At 47.7% G+C, this 17,565-nt stretch overlaps 2 protein-coding genes across 2 annotated transcripts in view; both read left to right on the top strand.

Moving 5' to 3' along the window:
- LOC125939922 (uncharacterized) overlaps window positions 1-17,565 on the top strand; it is a 351,427-nt gene that overhangs the window by 144,725 nt on the left and 189,137 nt on the right. The gene's annotated exons all lie outside the window — the stretch shown is intronic.
- The window catches only part of LOC119436056 (uncharacterized), a 185,916-nt gene continuing 177,279 nt past the window's right edge, over window positions 8,929-17,565 (top strand). Inside the window, exon 1 of the mRNA XM_037702799.2 lies at window positions 8,929-9,400. The gene's annotated coding sequence lies outside the window, so the exon portion shown is untranslated. The remainder of the gene's footprint in view (window positions 9,401-17,565) is intronic.

A 17,565-nucleotide genomic window follows, 5' to 3' on the forward strand; every position in this document is an offset into this window, starting at 1 on the left:
GCTTCATCGTCTGTTTTTTTCATATGGTTGTAAGCTCCCAGTAGTATTTAATTCTTTTTGAAAAGTTCCGCATGCAATGCCGCAATTTCATGCGCTACATGTATACATGTTATAATAATGTGGAATTGAAGCGAAGTCATATTATTTTCTCACATGATAAGTACGGAACCACGTGAAATTATTGGGCTGTAATATATAGGAACGTGCCGATAGCAAAACTGTCTTCGTTTTGTTATGGTTCACGCCTGATGATGACGTTGAGGTGTCGCCACCTTTCCTACCGCATCTCGGTGAGACAGCAACAGACCAGTATGACCTGGAGGCAGCACCTGACCAAGCGCACACGCGGTTTCCGGTAGCACCGCTTGCACCACGATTGTCTGGAAAGCGCACTGCCTCGGGTTTATTGTTTACGAGCGAAGAACTACAAGCGCCGATGCTTCGCTGCCGAGTCGATTAACCCACTGGCTCGACGCCCGCGTGTCTAGAAACCTGCTTCGATGCTGTCCGTGCCATACGATTTCAAGGCTGTTCTCGCGCAGCGCGCCCGCACCCGACTGGAGAACACGACCACGGTACTTAAAGCGTGCAGCGCCAAGCGCACGAAATAATTATTAATCGTTGACCGCGATGACCTCGCATTCGGCGCGCAATCGAAGCACCCGCATAACGTGGCCTTACACTGCAGAGTCGCTTCAGGCAAATGATGCGCCGACATGGGCTTGGCAAGATTGCGCGCTTCTGTCCTGAACGTACCATTGCGCCCACGAGGAGCGTTGATTCGAATTGATAAACGGTGATTGGTGGACTGGAGAGGTGGTTGAAAACAGCAAGTTCCAGGCGCGGCTTTCGCTGGTGAACCAGTTATCGTCATCCACATGTGTCCCCAACAGTTCCTCTGTTTTCTGTTTAGCATGTGGAGGCGCGCGTTTCGATAGAATATACATCCCAGGCGTTTGCTTCTCTGACCAAGCTTAAGAGCAGGGTACGCATTGCCGAAGATCAATTATTTGCATGCGGGTAAAGGACAATGCAAATGAGAGGACGACAGCACGGGGTAACGTTACGAAGAAAAACATTACAATGTGACAGAGTACACTATAAAACATTTGTAAAGCAAAACGTTACAACACCGGCGAATGGAAACTCCGTGATAATACGCAAACGTATGTATACCCAACAGTTAGTGCAGCCCTCCGAAGTCGACTCGCAGTTCGGGTATATGCAGTCGTAGATTGCTTTGTAACGCACGGGTAAATGCGGGCTGTGCCACGCACTGTGGTGTGTAGTCATCTTTTAGTCACTTAAAAGGTGGTTTGTGGCACCTAATATACACACCATTGTCACGGCGAAGCTGACGGCGCGTAGCCGTTTCAACGGCCGCAGCTTTTCGAACCAACGCGGAAGCGTCAACATTGACAAAATCGTTTTCTCCCTCTTGATACCCTGCTCAAACTTGGCGCTCAAAGACATACAAGCACTTACTATATTTAGCATGATGTCCATGTCGGTTTATTTATATTTCTTTATTTGCCCCTCTATTATCCTATCACCTCCAGACAGACCAAAATTTCCGCCCTTCTAGTATTTCACAATGAGACATTTCTCAAAGTAATTAGTTATATCATCGGGTACATGACTAGCAGGGCAGGGTGATACAGGGTTAGGCAGAGAGGTGTGGACGAATACTTCGGCCTGAGTTCGGGTGTAGACGTGAATTGCACATCGGAATAATATTCTACAGGCACCGATACTTAGGTTACTGAAATATTACGCTTTTTATGGACGCGCTTCTTAATTTACCTCACAAAGACTTGCAGCTTTAGAAGGAAAAGGGAGAAAGGATCATCGCATGGTCACCGCTCTGTACTCGGGTAACAACTTGCCAACGATGCCGACGAGAGCTATAGGTTAAAAAGTGTGGAGCTCAGGACTCGATCTGCACCGTGGTATACCACGTGCGGCAGGTACCATGGTGCGATATCGCACGATCCTTTGTTTGCAGACCAAATAACCTGTCTTTCATTTATCTGTATATCCATTAGAAGACACGGCCACTTAATCCAACATTCTTCTAGGTGTTAAGGTTGGCTGGATGAGTTACGTTGCCATACAAGCCTTTAATGCAGAATAATGTCGCAGTGGATAAAGGTTCGCGCCTAAAACCGGCCATAGCGCCAGGGTACATCTTGTAATGCTATAGATACTAACTACTTTAGGCAGCGTCATGACCATCCTCTTCGTCACTTTTCCAAGGCAAGTGGGTAGAGCTATTGGGTGATAAAAAGACGTCACGTGCATAGCTTAACGAGGTAACTGGACTTCCACGCAGGGGAAACCAACCCCTAATGCTATGAACCGTTGCATGCAGCCAGAAAGCTGTTTGTCCGATGTTACGAAAAGCAGCATGATGCAATACCCAGGCCCATGCGATGATGAACGCCCAGACGCTGTCAGTGCCGCTTGCAGCTGCTCAGATAGATCATACATAAGAGAATGCCGCGATATCGCAGATCATGAGTGGAGAACGGTAACGGCGGACCGGCAACCCTCACGCAGAAGTTCTCCGCTACGTCAGTCTTGCAACGACCTTGGTGGAGAGCCCAGGAACTTAAAGGAATTGGAACTTAAAAAGATCTTTATATGTGATGTGTGACATGGACTTACGTGGGCCAAGTGTCTCACACAAGGAAGTTCTCACCCTGGAGACTTCAGTGCTTTGGCAGGTTTCTAAATTTTCTGGATTTGTCTCGCCTCCATGATGTCGTAAATGAACTTGGTGCGCCTGCACCGTTTCGTTCTGCCTGACGATGAATCGCTCGGAGCCGCTGCAATTCCTTTCAAGTTCAGAAATTTTTACCTATGGTCTGAAGTACGTGTTTTGTTTTGAGTGGCATCATTGGTTAGGTATTCGAGTCTCGCAGAGCGATGGTCTTGACACTACTTTTCTGAGCAACCCGAGGTCGTATATATTCACAGAAGAATCCGAGGACACCTAAGCACTTCTTATGAGTTGTGAATGCGAAGCATTAATGTCCACTTGAACGCCGCTGAGCGGTCCTTCGAGTTTTGCGCTGCCAGTAATGTACCATAGCGGTACGTGCTACCCGAGCCAGCAAGTGCAGCAGCCTGCGGTGCCAACACCGCACGCCACCGACGTCCTGCGCGACGAGAGGCTGAGGAAGGCGCGCGCAGCAGCCAAGCCCAATGGGGGTGATATATATATATATATATATATATATATATATATATATATATATATATATATATATATACGGATCACACGCCGGCTTCCGATCGAGAGCGAGGGTGACGTGGCGTCGCGGCGATGCCCTCTCCCTTCAAGCAACACCTGGCGCGTACGAGTCAGCTGGTGTTCACTTTCGCCCGCTCTGCTCCGTCGAGGCGCGCTCGCGACGCGGCGTCGCAGCCAATGGGAATTTACCTGCCGTTTCGCGGCTACAGACGACAGACACCAGCGTTTTTGCTCAATGGGCCATTTGATGATTTCGCATCAAAACGTTCTTTAGTACAGAGGATTTTTATATTAGGCTCATGCGCGCCGACATCTTGGGCTGTTACACAATTTCTAAGTTTTATGAGATGTGAAGTAACGTAACATGGTCATTAAACACTGAACGCATTTATACAGCTATGGCAACGTTACCAGACAGTGGTAACGTAAACTTCGCTGTTAAAGACAGAAAACAGCAGCGCTAACAGCCCAAGATGGCGGCACCTTAACGCTTGCGTAAAATAGTCTATAGAGCTGTTCGCAAGGACAAATGCTTGACATTCGTAATGTTGGACACATTATTAGCGAACGCAGCCGACAAACGGCAACCAGCACGTACGAACTAAATTCTTTGTGAATTCGGCCCCTGAAGTTCGGCAAGTCAATTCGCAGTAAAACAGTGGCAAAGTGTGACTTGTCACTCTTGATTTTAAGATATGTTGAAATGGGGTCACTGCTATGCGTTTCGTTATCCGAAAACCCCAACCCAGTTTAGTCATAGTAAAACAAAATTAAATCCAGGCAGTCTGTAAGTCAGTCCCCGTAAGAACCTAAGACTGTCATCGTTTACACAGAAAAGCTCACAATCCGACACAAAGAATGGCACACGTCGCTCTACTAAAATACATCCATCTATGTGTTCCGAACCTTCTTCCTTTCTATTTTTTTTTTTTTTGAGGACGTATAAAGCTCACGGCAAGAAACAATAAACTCATACGGTTTCTAGTCAGCACAGTGTGGGCTTCGTCTAAGCGCCGGTCCTCCATAATCTGGTAATCTCCATATTGGATGATGAGCATTGAAATTGCCTATAATAATCCAAAGTACATGGGTCGTTGTTAAAAGTGCACTTAGCCTATCTGTGTCGATTTGGTTTGAAGCTGAAATATTGCCACCTACAAGCAAATTTCAATCTTGTACTGACTGATTGTCGTCACCAGCTGTCACCCTTCGTTAGGACATAGGTAAACTAGGTAACTGGCGTAAGCGATTACCTTGCTCTATTCGCTGCAGGTAGCAGACATTAAACCGTAAGAGCATACAGCCCCATATCCTAATAGCCGAATGACATTCTGAAGTTCGCCTACTGTTGGTAATTCTGAATGTTTGGTTCACAAGGTTTGGTTTGGTGGCGAAAAAATAAACTGCGTGCTGGCGCTTAGGCTGCCTGTAATTTCTTTTCGTCGTTCATTCGATGCTCGCTAGAAAGCGCTCATTGTGACATGATTTTTCCAGCGAATATTTCTGTACTTTACAACTGCCCCACTTGAAGGCTGAATGCCTATGAATGTGATGCATGAGCTATCTATAACCTCAGAACTACCTTGATAAAAAGTAGAGAACAATTACACTCAACAAAAGTGTGTTATAGATTACTTATAAATGGCTTTGCTACTTTGATAAAAACTCAATGCCAGCTTGTATTGGATTTATTCCAACAGCTGAAATGGGCTAAGCGTTTCCCATGTTTATTGAAGAGACGCGCCGTCGACTTGGGCGGCAGTATTTTTCCTTTAGTCTTTTTGCGTGTTTTCCTGGTCATTGATTACATTGCAGGGAAAATACTTAAGTGCGCTGAAGGCCAACTTAATTTTTACCGTCTAGCGGATATTTTCAGCGCCAGCGTTGTCCTACGCCATCATATCGGCTCGACAATCGCATTCGCATGCATTCATACCACGATTTCTCATTCAATCTCATATTCCCCCCAGTCGGTGCTTTAAATGACTTTCGAACCGCAACGACTACGCAGCGCTGCGCCAGCGCCAAGTTTATGCCCTTATTTCCAGCGTTTCTTTTAGTCCCCGAGAGGGAGAGACACCGGACACCCCATACAGGCGCCACGAAATCATTGTGTGGCAGGAGCGAACATTTACGAGAACACAGACTCGTTGAAGCCTTGTGGCATAACTTAAAACGCTATAAAGGGAGTACTTCGCTGCGTTCGTCGGGTATTTTGTGTCGCCTACGTTTTCATTCATATATGTAAGAACCCGGGCGTAACGTCACCGTAGCAGGGAGAGAGAGTTAGTCGATCTTCGAGAGGTTTGCCGACATGCTTATCATGTCACTCCAGATGGATAGGATGAAAAATGAAACAATGTGCGCAGTTTAGCACAAAGATACACAACATACACAAACAGAGCACGTGCTCAGGAGATGTGTAGGCACCGACGCACTGACCACTCGAGCACAAGTAACCACCTTTCTAGTAGCGTGCACAGTGTCCACAAAAAGCCTGAACGCCTGCGAACACTAAAGGGGTCATTTGACAACTACGCCAATTGTGCCGATAAAATGACAGCCAAGACACGCGCTAATAGAACCAAGTGACGCAATCATCGCAATATTTCTGGACGACCAGGTAATCACTCGTTTATAGAGGTAATTGCTGCCGCCATCGTCAGTAGCAGAAAGGAGACGTTAGCTGGAGGATCGCTCAAGATATGAGCCCTCTAGTGTCATCAATTTATCAGTGTGTATGGCGTACCTATACACAAAACGTTTGTCTCGTTTTCCTTATTCCTTCTTTTTTTTTCAATGGATAGCCCTCGACCAATTACTTATTGTACGGGGCCTTGATTTATTGAAGGAGCAAGAGATCATAAATTGCCGCGACCATTACAAAACGCGACCATTACAATTATATTAAAGCGACCATTACAAAACGCAATCCAATGGCACTGCGGCTTCATGACTTGAAGCAGGCTTCCTTGTTACATGTTGTAGCCCAAACAGTACCTTCATGGCAGCACACACACCACCAACGTGCGCATTAGTTAAGCCATGGAGTGCAATGGTCGCAGGCCACACTGCGACCGAGCCGAAAGCTTACTACTCGACGGTCAATTAGTAGGTACAATGTGAGAGGGGCGCTCGGCGTTCTCAGAGAATATTCCCACGACAAAGAGAATTCACACAACTGACCGAGTCATCCATTCAGGTTGCAGACGAGCATGGCGGGGCCTCAGTGCCGCCGAATCACGCCGCTCACAAGGGCGCCGAAGACCAGCCGCTGGCGGTGCGATACGCTTCAAATCAGCCACGTCGCGCTTTCCTGCGAACTGAATCGGCGATTTGACCCGTCGTGTAAATCCAGCTTGACCCGAGTATCGACATCAGAGGAGCAGAATCATACCATGTCCAATGCGGAGAAGCACAAAGTCAAAGAGAAAAGAATGGACGACGTGGTGACGCCATGGAGGAAGGAAATGAACTTTTCTTCCTCCGTGGTTGGTGCGCACCCAGTTCTCGGCGACAAGGCCATGGTGTATGTGCCTTGCGCACCGCCTCCGGCTGACTGACGCGTGCATCAGCGGTCTATGGTACCATGCATGCGACTATGATCACTGAGATCCGTGTTGTAAGAAGGTCCGGCTTCAGGCGCGAAGCGATCTCTGCATTTGGCACGCGTTTTGAACTGTTCTCCTCAAACTTATATAACTAATTATTTACCGCTCGCTCGAAGAATAAAGACATCACATTAGTATTACGCCGTCTGCAGCAACCTAATGCAAAAAAATGAGAGACAAAATTGTTACGTTAGAACTCCCTTTGTCCATGACGGCGGCTAAATTTGGAGCCTCTGCGGATTCGCGACATGGCTCCTTGTGTTAGGTCTCCACAGGAAAGAAAAAGAAAAATGGGGACCCTGGCAAGAAATAAAGAAAGAAAAAGCGGCATTGTGTGAAAGAATGAGGGGTGACGGTCGGTGTATCCCGAGGAACTAGTGCACTGTAAAAGAAAGAACGACAGAAAGGAAATCTGCACCTCGTTTGTCGCCCCATCTCGCTGCTTTTTTCTTTCTTTTTCTTTCTTTCCCTTTTTTTTTTTAACTGTCTCTGTTTTTCTTGCTGGCCCTGAGGAAACGGCTTCGAAAAGAGGAACGAAGGGGCGAACGCCGCACTTCATGTGTGACTGCACCCGCACAGGTGTGGCGTCGCCCTCGGGACTGCTGTAGTCGAGCCTAGAACGAACTGACAAGGTTTCGGTTTAATCACATCAATGGTGAAAGAACCATCTCGATGCTGGACCAGATCAAGCTCGCAGCCAATCGTTATTTATTTTGCTGTTTTGTTCCTTTCCTAATGCCTGACCATTTTCGGACATCAGTTAAGTAGAAGCCTTGCCAGTAGTAGCCCAGCGTGCATTAGGCCGAGCTAAGGGTGAGGCTCATTCAGCAAAGATGGCACACGGAGACGGACCTCGCGGCGGGCGACAAGCGAGGCACAGTGGTGGTCTCCCTGTGAGCGGCAGCGGCCCCAACCTCGCGACGCACCCTCCGCGGACGCACACAAAAGAGAAGCCAACCGCGCCGCATAACGAAAAACGCCGGAGGGGGAAGAGGCGACCATCTGCCGAGTAGACCATGACGTCAGAGCTGTGAGCGCCAACCCTCACACAGGCTTTGAACACAAACGGACGAACTTAGATTTGCTGCTGTAGCTTGTAGCTCTCCAAATTCTTTATTTAAACTCTGCATTGTCCGGCGACTTGTTGCTGTGCCCCTAACGGCTCTTGCGGGCCGGCTTTTGTGCAACGTGGCGAGAATCTCCAATACTTGATGTGATTTTCGCTTCTTTTTGGACACTAAAGTTTAAATGATAAGAGCGGGGGGAGAAGGGGGGGGGGGGGGTACAAGTAACGACGAAGCTCGATTGCGCTTACGCGGATTATTTCACAGTTTCTAATCCTAGGACGCTTGCAGGCGCCCCGACATGTCGTTTAGCGCGAAGAGGTGAATGCGAACGCAAATACAAAACAAGAACTAGCAGGCAAATAGAAAACAAATGGAGAGACGTGTCAGATTCAAGTGAAACGTGTAAGCGCACGTGCGTTCTAAATCTGCCCGCAGTGTACACGACCAAGCAGTAACGAGGATGAAAGTTACAACTTGCACTTACACGCCAATAAACAGAGAAACTGCGATCTGATGGAAGTTGACACCGGGAAAGCGATAAAAAAATAAGTGAGCCCGTGCCATCTATCTCTGCTCTTCTTTCTTCGGTTTCTTTTTCTTCACCTACTCCTGAATGAAAATAGAAGTGAAAATATTGCCACCGCCCTCAGGAATCGGCGCGTGTTGTGTAACGGGAGAGACAGCTGACGTTGTTTCTTAGCGAGGGCAGGAAGCAAAGCGCGACATATTGCACCTCCAACGGCATCAAATAAACGAACCCGCTTTTTTTTCTCTCTCTCTCTCTTTTTTTTTTTTTTTTTTGCGATCGCTCTCATCGCATCGTGACGCACGGAGAGGGGAGCGCAGCCAACGGTTCGGGCGGCCTTTCTTTCCTCCGCGACCCTCCTTCCTTCTGTCGCTCCCCAGTCGAATCCTCCTCCCCTACTCACCGCGGAGAGCGCGCGCTCTGAGGGGCTCTACGCGCGCCGACCGAATGCCGTTTTCCCCGCGCCGCTCAGTTCTGGCTTCGACCACTGCCAGTGCGGGCGAAAGCGTGTTTCGCTGCGAGTCGCGACGCTTGCACGGTCTGCGTGTTGTGCTCCCAACTTCCAGGCTGGCCGGCGGCGAGCGCTCACCACGCTGCCCGCACCGGTGCGCGTGTCCGCTCAGAACTTCGTGCGCGAGCGCGCTCTCCTAAGGACGCCAGTGGTTTTTTGACCGGTTGGAAGGCGGACAAAAAATAACCTGGACGACCCGTTCAACGAGCGCGAGAAAGTGACACTGTACTCGTCGGTGCGACCAGGAGTGCCTTGCTGTGTCGTGACTGTCCCGAATATCGGGATCGCGGCTTAGTCGCGCGGCAGTGGCCCTTCTCCGAGCTTCACGGCGTTGACGCTTCGGCCGGCGTGCGTCGTCTTACTTGATCCAGTGTCTTTCATCACCTAACGGCGACCGGCGTCGAGAGCAACGCTGAGATTGTTGGAAAGGTAAGGTGTCCGTCGAGCTCTCCTGCATTGCGCGAGTACGAGGAGGAAAAGGCGCAAAGGTTGTTAACAACCCAAGCGTCTTTCCCTCCTCGGACGGAGCCTGCCAAAAAAAAATATTGACTAAAAACCGTCACATTACTTTTACGTGCCTTTTTGCCGCTTCTTTTAGACGCATCTGCAAACTCCAAATCCTGTTTTCAGTTTAACGTGTTCGCTGCACTGCTGTTTTACGTCATCATTCTCGATTCCTCCTTCTCAAACATGGTGTTTTTGCTGCCTTTCCTTTTCAGTCAGCAGTGATGCTAGCCGTGTGTAATTCTTCAGTATACGAAAGGCAAAACGCCGATTGCTGAGTTTAACTTTTTGTTTAATTTTTTTGTTTTCAACGCTATTTGACAAGAACCGGTTTCACGAAGAGAACGAGAACTCAGTGCAGGCCTTTCACGTACTTTTTTTTTTTTTCCTGCGCTCGGCTCGCATTGTGCATTGTTAGCGGGAGAAGTGCCATGCGGCGGACGGTGCCGTCTTCCGTACACCGCGCGAAGACTGGGCCGCTAGCACGCCGTCACACGGCTGCTCGTGATTAGGGGCTCTACCTCACTCGTCGGCTCTTCGTCTTGGTGCTCACGGGCGCGGATGTAAACACAACCGAGGCGAAAACTTCGCCGCCTAAGCCGCTTTAGCTCAAAGACAAATAACGCCAGCTGCGCCGACTACTTACCGCACTCCGTTTTGTCGAAGGATTCATACTTCGCGCGCAGCAATATCATTCGCCCAACAGGTCAGCTTCGCCTGCGCGCGCGCTTCAATTTTTGTGCGAGCCATCCGGCTCCTTATTCACGCGTTTTTATAAAGCGCTGCACGTGGAAGCTCCCTCATGGAGACGGACTGTAACCGTTCGCTCGCAACACTGCTCTTGATATACGGTAGCTGAATTCGAGATGTCTCTTTAAATTAAATTATGGTGTTTTACGTGCCAAAACCACGCTCTGATTATGAGGCACGCCGTAGTGGGGGACTCCGGAAATTTGGACCACCTGGTGTTCTTTAACGTGCACCTAAGTCTAAGTACACGGGTGTTTTCGCATTTCGCCCCCATCGAAATGCGGCCGCCGTGGCCGGGATTCGATCCCGCGACGTCGTGCTCAGCAGCCCAACACCATAGCCACTGAGCAACCACGGCGGGTGAGATGTCTCTTTACGCGAGTATCATTGTAGCGATGCTTTTATCCCAAGATCTATGTCAATTTACAGCACGCGTGCTGGGGCAACCGCAAAGTTAAGCAGCCCGACGTCGTTAGGAGCCTGCTGTTTTGCTCTGATACGCATTTTTTTTTTTTTTTTTGCTTATTGCTTCATTGACAACCCACGTCTCTAAGCCGTTATTTCACACTGCTGCCCTAAGACTAATACAGCTACTATTTTATAAAAATGAAATGCAACGACACAAGCACTGAAAACGAATTTGTTATACAACGAACAGATTCCGCGTAGCCCGCTATATACCAGCCGTGGATTGGCAAGAAGCGCGCAATCCGAAAGCGCTGTCCACAACACCGGGCGTAAACTGCCCCGAACGAGAGGTTACTGACGGACGTTCGAGCCGTATTCGCACCAATTCCATGAAAACGGCCTGCGCGTGAGTTCTTTTGTTGCGGGGCGTTTCTTTGTGTGCTTTACCGGGAGCACGGCCTTTGTGGTGAAAAAGTAAAGGGCGCCTGCCCGTTTTACTGCCGCGGACCGGTCACTGCTGCGGTAAATAAAAGGGAACGGAACGCGAAAGAAAGCAACGTTGAAAGAGCGACCCAATGCGAACGGCCGCGCTTATTTTCACCCGCTCCCGGCAACCAAGGGCCGTCGAGCGCGGAGCTTTTGAAAAACAACCGCAAATTTTAGTAGCCTTTGTCGCGAAGAGTCGAAGGAAAGCGCGCTCGCTTATAAAAGAAGCGGACAATTGCTCCCTGCGAACGCCCGCAAGTGCCCCCTGTTGTTATCGGGTGGGTAGGATTAGTATCACGATGACGTAGGCAGGTAGATCCCTCGTCACCGCAATTATCGTACACAGTTGCCCGCCTTTTTCTTTCTTTTCTTTTTCGAAGCGCAAGGCTGTCAGAGGCTCCGTCACTTCATAAGAATATAAAGAATGGACCCGATTATTTCAAACGTTAGGTAGTAATTAGAAACGGAAACGAGATGACGGAAGTGTGCGACTAATAATAAAGTCTGTAGTCTTGTGCATTGTCTAGTGGATATATTATTTATACACACTTTCCGAACTCAGCGCGGTGGAAGGAGAGGAGGACGAGGATGGTGCAACGTAGTTACAGGCGGATCTAGTCTTGAAAAGACATAAAGTCATATCGGCAATTGCTCTGCCCGAGTGTCTCATTTTAGCTTGCTAGGGGTAAATATAACACATAGATGCATGTGGTGTAAGCCTGTCACTTATCACTTACGCTGTTAAAGGAGTTGAACAAGGCCAGATCATCCGGGGGAAAAGTAGGGTGCTTCCCCTCTGGTACTACGTCCCTTTTGGTGTTGTTCTCATGCCCGTATATGTAATGCTCGTTACGGGCCTTTATGTGTGGAACATATATCCTTTCAATCGCAGGCGTCACGTAGTAAGTGTACACATAAGCAGCCAGCTAGTCAGTAAAACCTCGTGTGCTACTACAAGGCATCAAAAGTTCCCGAGTTCGCTTATTCGCTAGGGAATAAGGGGAATGAATCAGTCATATTCATTTGAAACCAACGGACAGTAAAGCGAAGGAAAGCATAGGATAAATTAAGTTTTTTTTATTATTGTTAATATTCAAATGTATAATTAATCACAGATGAGTGATGAACTTCGATAAACTTTATATTTCTAGTAAAGGAAAAGGGGAATGATAGTGCATGCGCATTCAGCGGCTTGCGGTACTGGTAACAGTAATGGAAGAATTATATCGTTATCTTAAGATATTCTAATGTCACGGCTCTATATACAAGACACGTGTGTCTTCTTCTGAAGTGCTGCTCTTTCTTAGAGGAAGAGATAGCAAAGAAAGATGACGACTTCCTGCTGGCATGAAACAAGTGCGTTACGCCAGATTATTTGCTCTAGCGTTTGTACATTCGCTGCCATACACAGGCAATTTATAGAGCCTTCATTTTCTTCCGTATAGCGCTAATGGCCTGCGACGAAAGGTGTAACGTCGTACTGAGGCATCTTCGAGTCTAGGCCACTGACCTGGTGGGACTGTGTACTTTGAGCATCGAAGCAGAACAATAAGATAGTCGCTCAGGCAGAACAGCTGCCGGCGGGATATTAGCCAGGTCAAAGCCACCCGATCGACGTTGATTAGTCACGGCTAAGGGGCGTTTCGAATGAACAGTATCCTGCTTTTTTTGTTCTTGCTGTCTTTTAGTAGACGGTCCCGTGCTACCCATATAGTCACAAACGCAGAGGTTTTCGCTATTTGGCGCATGAACACAGTTCTGAATTTATTTTAAGTGGAGTATCTCCGCAGAAAATGGTCGCTCAAATGCTGCGGAAAGCGCGAATCGCCAAAAGAAGTCACGCATTTGTCCGAATCACCCGATTTCGCGGTCCTGAACAACACGTATTCGAGCAGTGCATTAACATGCCGGTTGCGCCAAGTACTGTATATTAGAGCAAGAAAGAGAACCCGCGTTGCTATTCGGTAAGATCGAATAGCAACGCGAATTTTAACAATTGTCCACTCCAAAATCGCCGATCAATTGAGGCAATCAACAAACCGGTTCAATAAGTTGGCTACACGCTATATTGGTTTCACAAGCTCTAATGAGCAAATGGGACTCGGTCCGAATAAAGCGTAAAGTTTGGAGTGTCGGAACTTGCACTGCTTACAAAAAGAGGGTTAGGGGGGTTCTTTGTGTTGTTGTGTTTGGTTGTTGTTGTGGTTGTTGTTGTAGTTGTTGTTCACGATATATCTGGTATACATCTTCGTCGGAGTGGAGGCCAATCAGTGCGAGGAGCTAAAATTACAGCCAGCACCTCGTCGCAAGTGAGCGCGTTCCGATTTCAGTCATGTTGATAGCGCCGAGTGCAATGCGTGCGGTGCCGAGAACACTCTAGAATACCTCCTGTGCTACTGCCCATCCTTTGAAAGTGAAATACATTTCGCTAAATCAGTTTAACAGAAAACCATTGACCTTTAGCAACATCTTGGGACCACGGCCTCGCATATCGCGGCTACAAAAGGCCACAAAAGCCCTGCTGGGATTTCTGAAGGGGCTACCGGACTGTGACCATCTGTGATCAGGACCGCTCGTGATGATACAGAGCCGAGAACTGTTACTACGTCGGCAATATCCAAAGCGGACTTTCTCTTAATCTTTCCCTCCCCTTTCACCTTCCCCCTGTGCAGAGTAACCAACCGGGCTCTGTCCTGTTTAATCCCCCTGCCTTTAATAAATTTTTTCCTATATATCTCTCCAGCATAACTCACTCATCTTCTACTTATTTTTTCTCCTTTTCCTCCAGCAGCTATTCGATTAGCTAGCTTACCGTGAACTGTTCAATCTCTAATTACGGGGCGCTTATGGTCATTCCATTCCTGACCGGTAGCACCCATGCTCATCATCATCTCTTCGCTCAAACGTTGTCCGATTGAGGCCGTTGTAGCACACAGTAGGCTTAATGAGAGTTCATCGTGGTTCATTCGACGCATAAACTCGAAATTGCAGCTTGAGTGGCATCGCAATGAAATGAATGAGCACACCGGTACAGTCTATTTATGGTCTAGTGCCTGTAAGCGGCACTTATACAATGCACTACTATATGACTTTTCTTACATTTTAATGCGTTTAATTTCTGGAAGGATATCCTGGTTGAGGTGCCATCGTTCTTAATATTGCGCTGCATGAAAACTAACGGATTGCTAAATAATATTATTCAATTGTTTGCGAAGTAACGCAATCGATAAGAATCCACCTAAAAATCACTGAGCAATATATTTATTTTCATTTACCTCCCATAGTCAGCACAATACGTATTTAATTAATCACTTATTCCATGGAACAAATCGTTTAACACTTACTAGGGCTGTAATATAGGCATGATCATTTAGTACCTCAACGCGTGTCGCGTTCAAAACCGGGGTGCTCCGACGTGAAAACAAGAGTGAAAAGAAGACAAAGGCGGGTGAACGAGTGAAGAGAAGATGTTCAATAGATAAATGTAAATACAACGCAACCTAAGCGCTCTCGTTCTTATTGCTCGTACCTCCTCGTTATACAGATAAAAACAAGTACCGAAACGGAATCGCTCACTTACCACTGGGCGTTAATCACGGGCATATCTAATTGCGAATGCCATCATTCCTCAACTTTTTCATGGATTAATGGGCGCTTCAACGCTGTCTTCTTCATAATATGCTATAATACACAAGATAACGCACGAGTTGCTTAGAAACTCCGTCGCAGTCGTTAACCTTTCTCCTTTTGTGTGTGCGTGGGTAGCTGAGATCTTTTCAAAAGTTCAGACATCGAATAAGAACTCATTACTACAAGTATGATAACGACCCATTTTCGTTCGATAAAATAAAATCATGCCATAAAACAAGAGCGCCTTCGGCAACGGCGGCATCACGTCTATTAGGCTTGTACAGGAACGCAATTTCCTGCCGTTGACGTCGACGATGGTGCGCCGGCGGGGTCCGAATGTACCATATCGTGCGCCCGTCGGTTGTGATCGGTCGCTGCGCCCAGCAAAAATGTCGACCCTTTTGCCTGCTGTTCATCGTATATATAAGGGACAACGCATGAGTCGCCGCCGCTCGTTGAACGCGGTCGTCTTATTTTGGTAAACTGGACGAGATGATCGACGAGCGCAGCAAACGGAGGGCGCCGCTGCAGAGAACGTTTCTTCTAGGGTGTGCGTTTTGCTGTTGCTCCGCTTCCCCCGTTGCTTCATGCGGCACATGAATATTGTTTAATCTAATGAGGAATCACCAGGCGCGGCTGCACTGTATTGGGCCGTGTATTTGAAGGCTAGCGAAAGCAACGCGCTAGCGGCGTTATGTTGTATAAGGCAATAAGCTATAGCCGAAAGTCCCTCAATTTCTTTGCGGGCTCGCCGAAGCGCGAACAGATTTGGTGGCGGTCGAGGCCTAAAACTCTCACCCTCCGCGAGTTAGCAGAACCTCATCTGCGCATCAGTTCCACGGCGAGCTGAGGGAGCCTGGGGATATCAATGATTCGCGAACGGAGGCCGCAAAGGCTCCTTGCACGACACCGATGCCGTCCGTAGCGGAAGCGAAGCACTGCAGCTCTCTATGGTAGCGTCCCAATGATCATCATCATAATGAGCTTATTTCATGCCCACTGCTGCACGATAGTCTGTCCCTCAGATCGCCAATTACTCCTGTCCTGCGTCAGCACTTCCTATGCCTGCAAGTTTCCTCATCTCATCCCGCCATCTAATCCTTTGCCGCCTTCGACTGGGTTTCTCATCCCTTGGTTCCCATTCTGTTGCTCAACACTCGCTGCGGTCGTTCAGTGGTATATGGCGTTGCTGAGCTCGAGGTTTCGGGTTCGATTTCAGCCGCGGTGGCCGCATTCTGATGGAGGCGGAATGCAAAAACCGCTCGTGTACTTAGATTTACGTGCGCATTAAAGAATTCCAGGCGGCCAAAATTAATCCGAAGTTTTTCACTATCGCGTGCATCATAATCAGATCGTTATTTTGACACGTAAAGCCTCAGAATATATTTTTTGGGGGGTGCTTTGTGCATTGATATGACCGGCCCTACTCCCGTTGTTTCTCTTAATATCAACTAAAACATCACCTACACACGTTCGCGCTCTCATACATAGCGCCCTCTTCCTGTTTCTTGACGTTACACCCATGTGCCGTTCGATCGCATCGCTGCGTTATCCTTAGTTTCTTCTCAAGTTTCTTTTTTATCCTCAAGTTTCAGGCATACAGGTTAGTACTGGTAAAATGCACCAGTCGTGGCACTTTTCTTTTTTTGATAGCAAAATGCTACCCATGGCTTCAGGATGTCTGCCATGTGCGCTCAAACCAATTTTTATTCCTCTCGAGATTTTCTTCTCACGGCACGGGTGCACTGTGAACACTTGGCCTAGATAAGCTTACTCCTGCACACATTTAAAAGGCAAGAGGATAACTACTAATCACGAACTCTTGTTCCCTTCGCCACGTTGTTGAACATTGCCCTGTTTTTTTTTTGCACATTAATCCTCAAACGCATACGGTTAAAACTGCCGGTTTCTCATTCATTTGTTGCATGCCATTTCCAACGCTGCTATCTGCAAACTGTACAGGTTGCTGAAATTTGATCCGTTGATGATTACCCCCAATCTAAGCCAATCTGGCGTCTGAAATACTTCTTGCGAGCAAACTCCGTTTTTCGCAACATGCGAAGACCATTTAGAGATGCTGATTATATTCCGCAGACTTCTCAATTACAGGGGCCCGTATTCATAAAAAAGGCTATTATGCTAGCATCGTTCGTAAAAGCAAATACCAGCCAATCATGGTAATGGACGTATTATTAGCGATGGCGGGTGGCCAATGGCAAAGTGCCCCTGAATTTATGGGAAGTTTCCCTGAAAGTGTCCCGTGAATTCGGTCCCTGGTTTGATAGCGTTCCGATATGTGCGCACTGATGCGACATTGCGTAGCGCATACGTATAAAGACGATTGTGCGGCCGTATGGCATTATCTGACGTCGCAGTGTGGTGCAAACGAGACGAAATAAAAGTTGGTGTGCAAAGAGCAAATGGTACTGGGAAATCCAACGTACAAGTTTCATACGGTTCTTTGCCATTCTTGCGCGGATCAAACAACTGTAGCGCGCATGCTTGCACGTGTGGGCTTATTGTTAGCTAGTGAAATTGGTCGCACAGGCAAAATTTTGGAGACGCTTATTGTCAACTCGTTGAAGACTCACTCTTTCAAAAAAAAAAAACTGAAAGAGGGGATCTCACGAATGTTAGAAGCAACGTCTTAACGTGACTCGCGCGTTCTTGATTCTATAAGAGTGAAATTACATGGAAGTGCGTGCTGCGATCAGCTTGACCTTGCTCCCGTAGCGCATGAGGACATCATACGGATATTGTTTGTGGAGATGTTATCGAAGGACTGGCGCATATGGCACTTGTACATGCGATCAGTG

This window comes from Dermacentor silvarum, chromosome 1, assembly GCF_013339745.2.
Source record: "Dermacentor silvarum isolate Dsil-2018 chromosome 1, BIME_Dsil_1.4, whole genome shotgun sequence".
Classification (NCBI taxonomy): Eukaryota; Metazoa; Arthropoda; class Arachnida; order Ixodida; family Ixodidae; genus Dermacentor; species Dermacentor silvarum.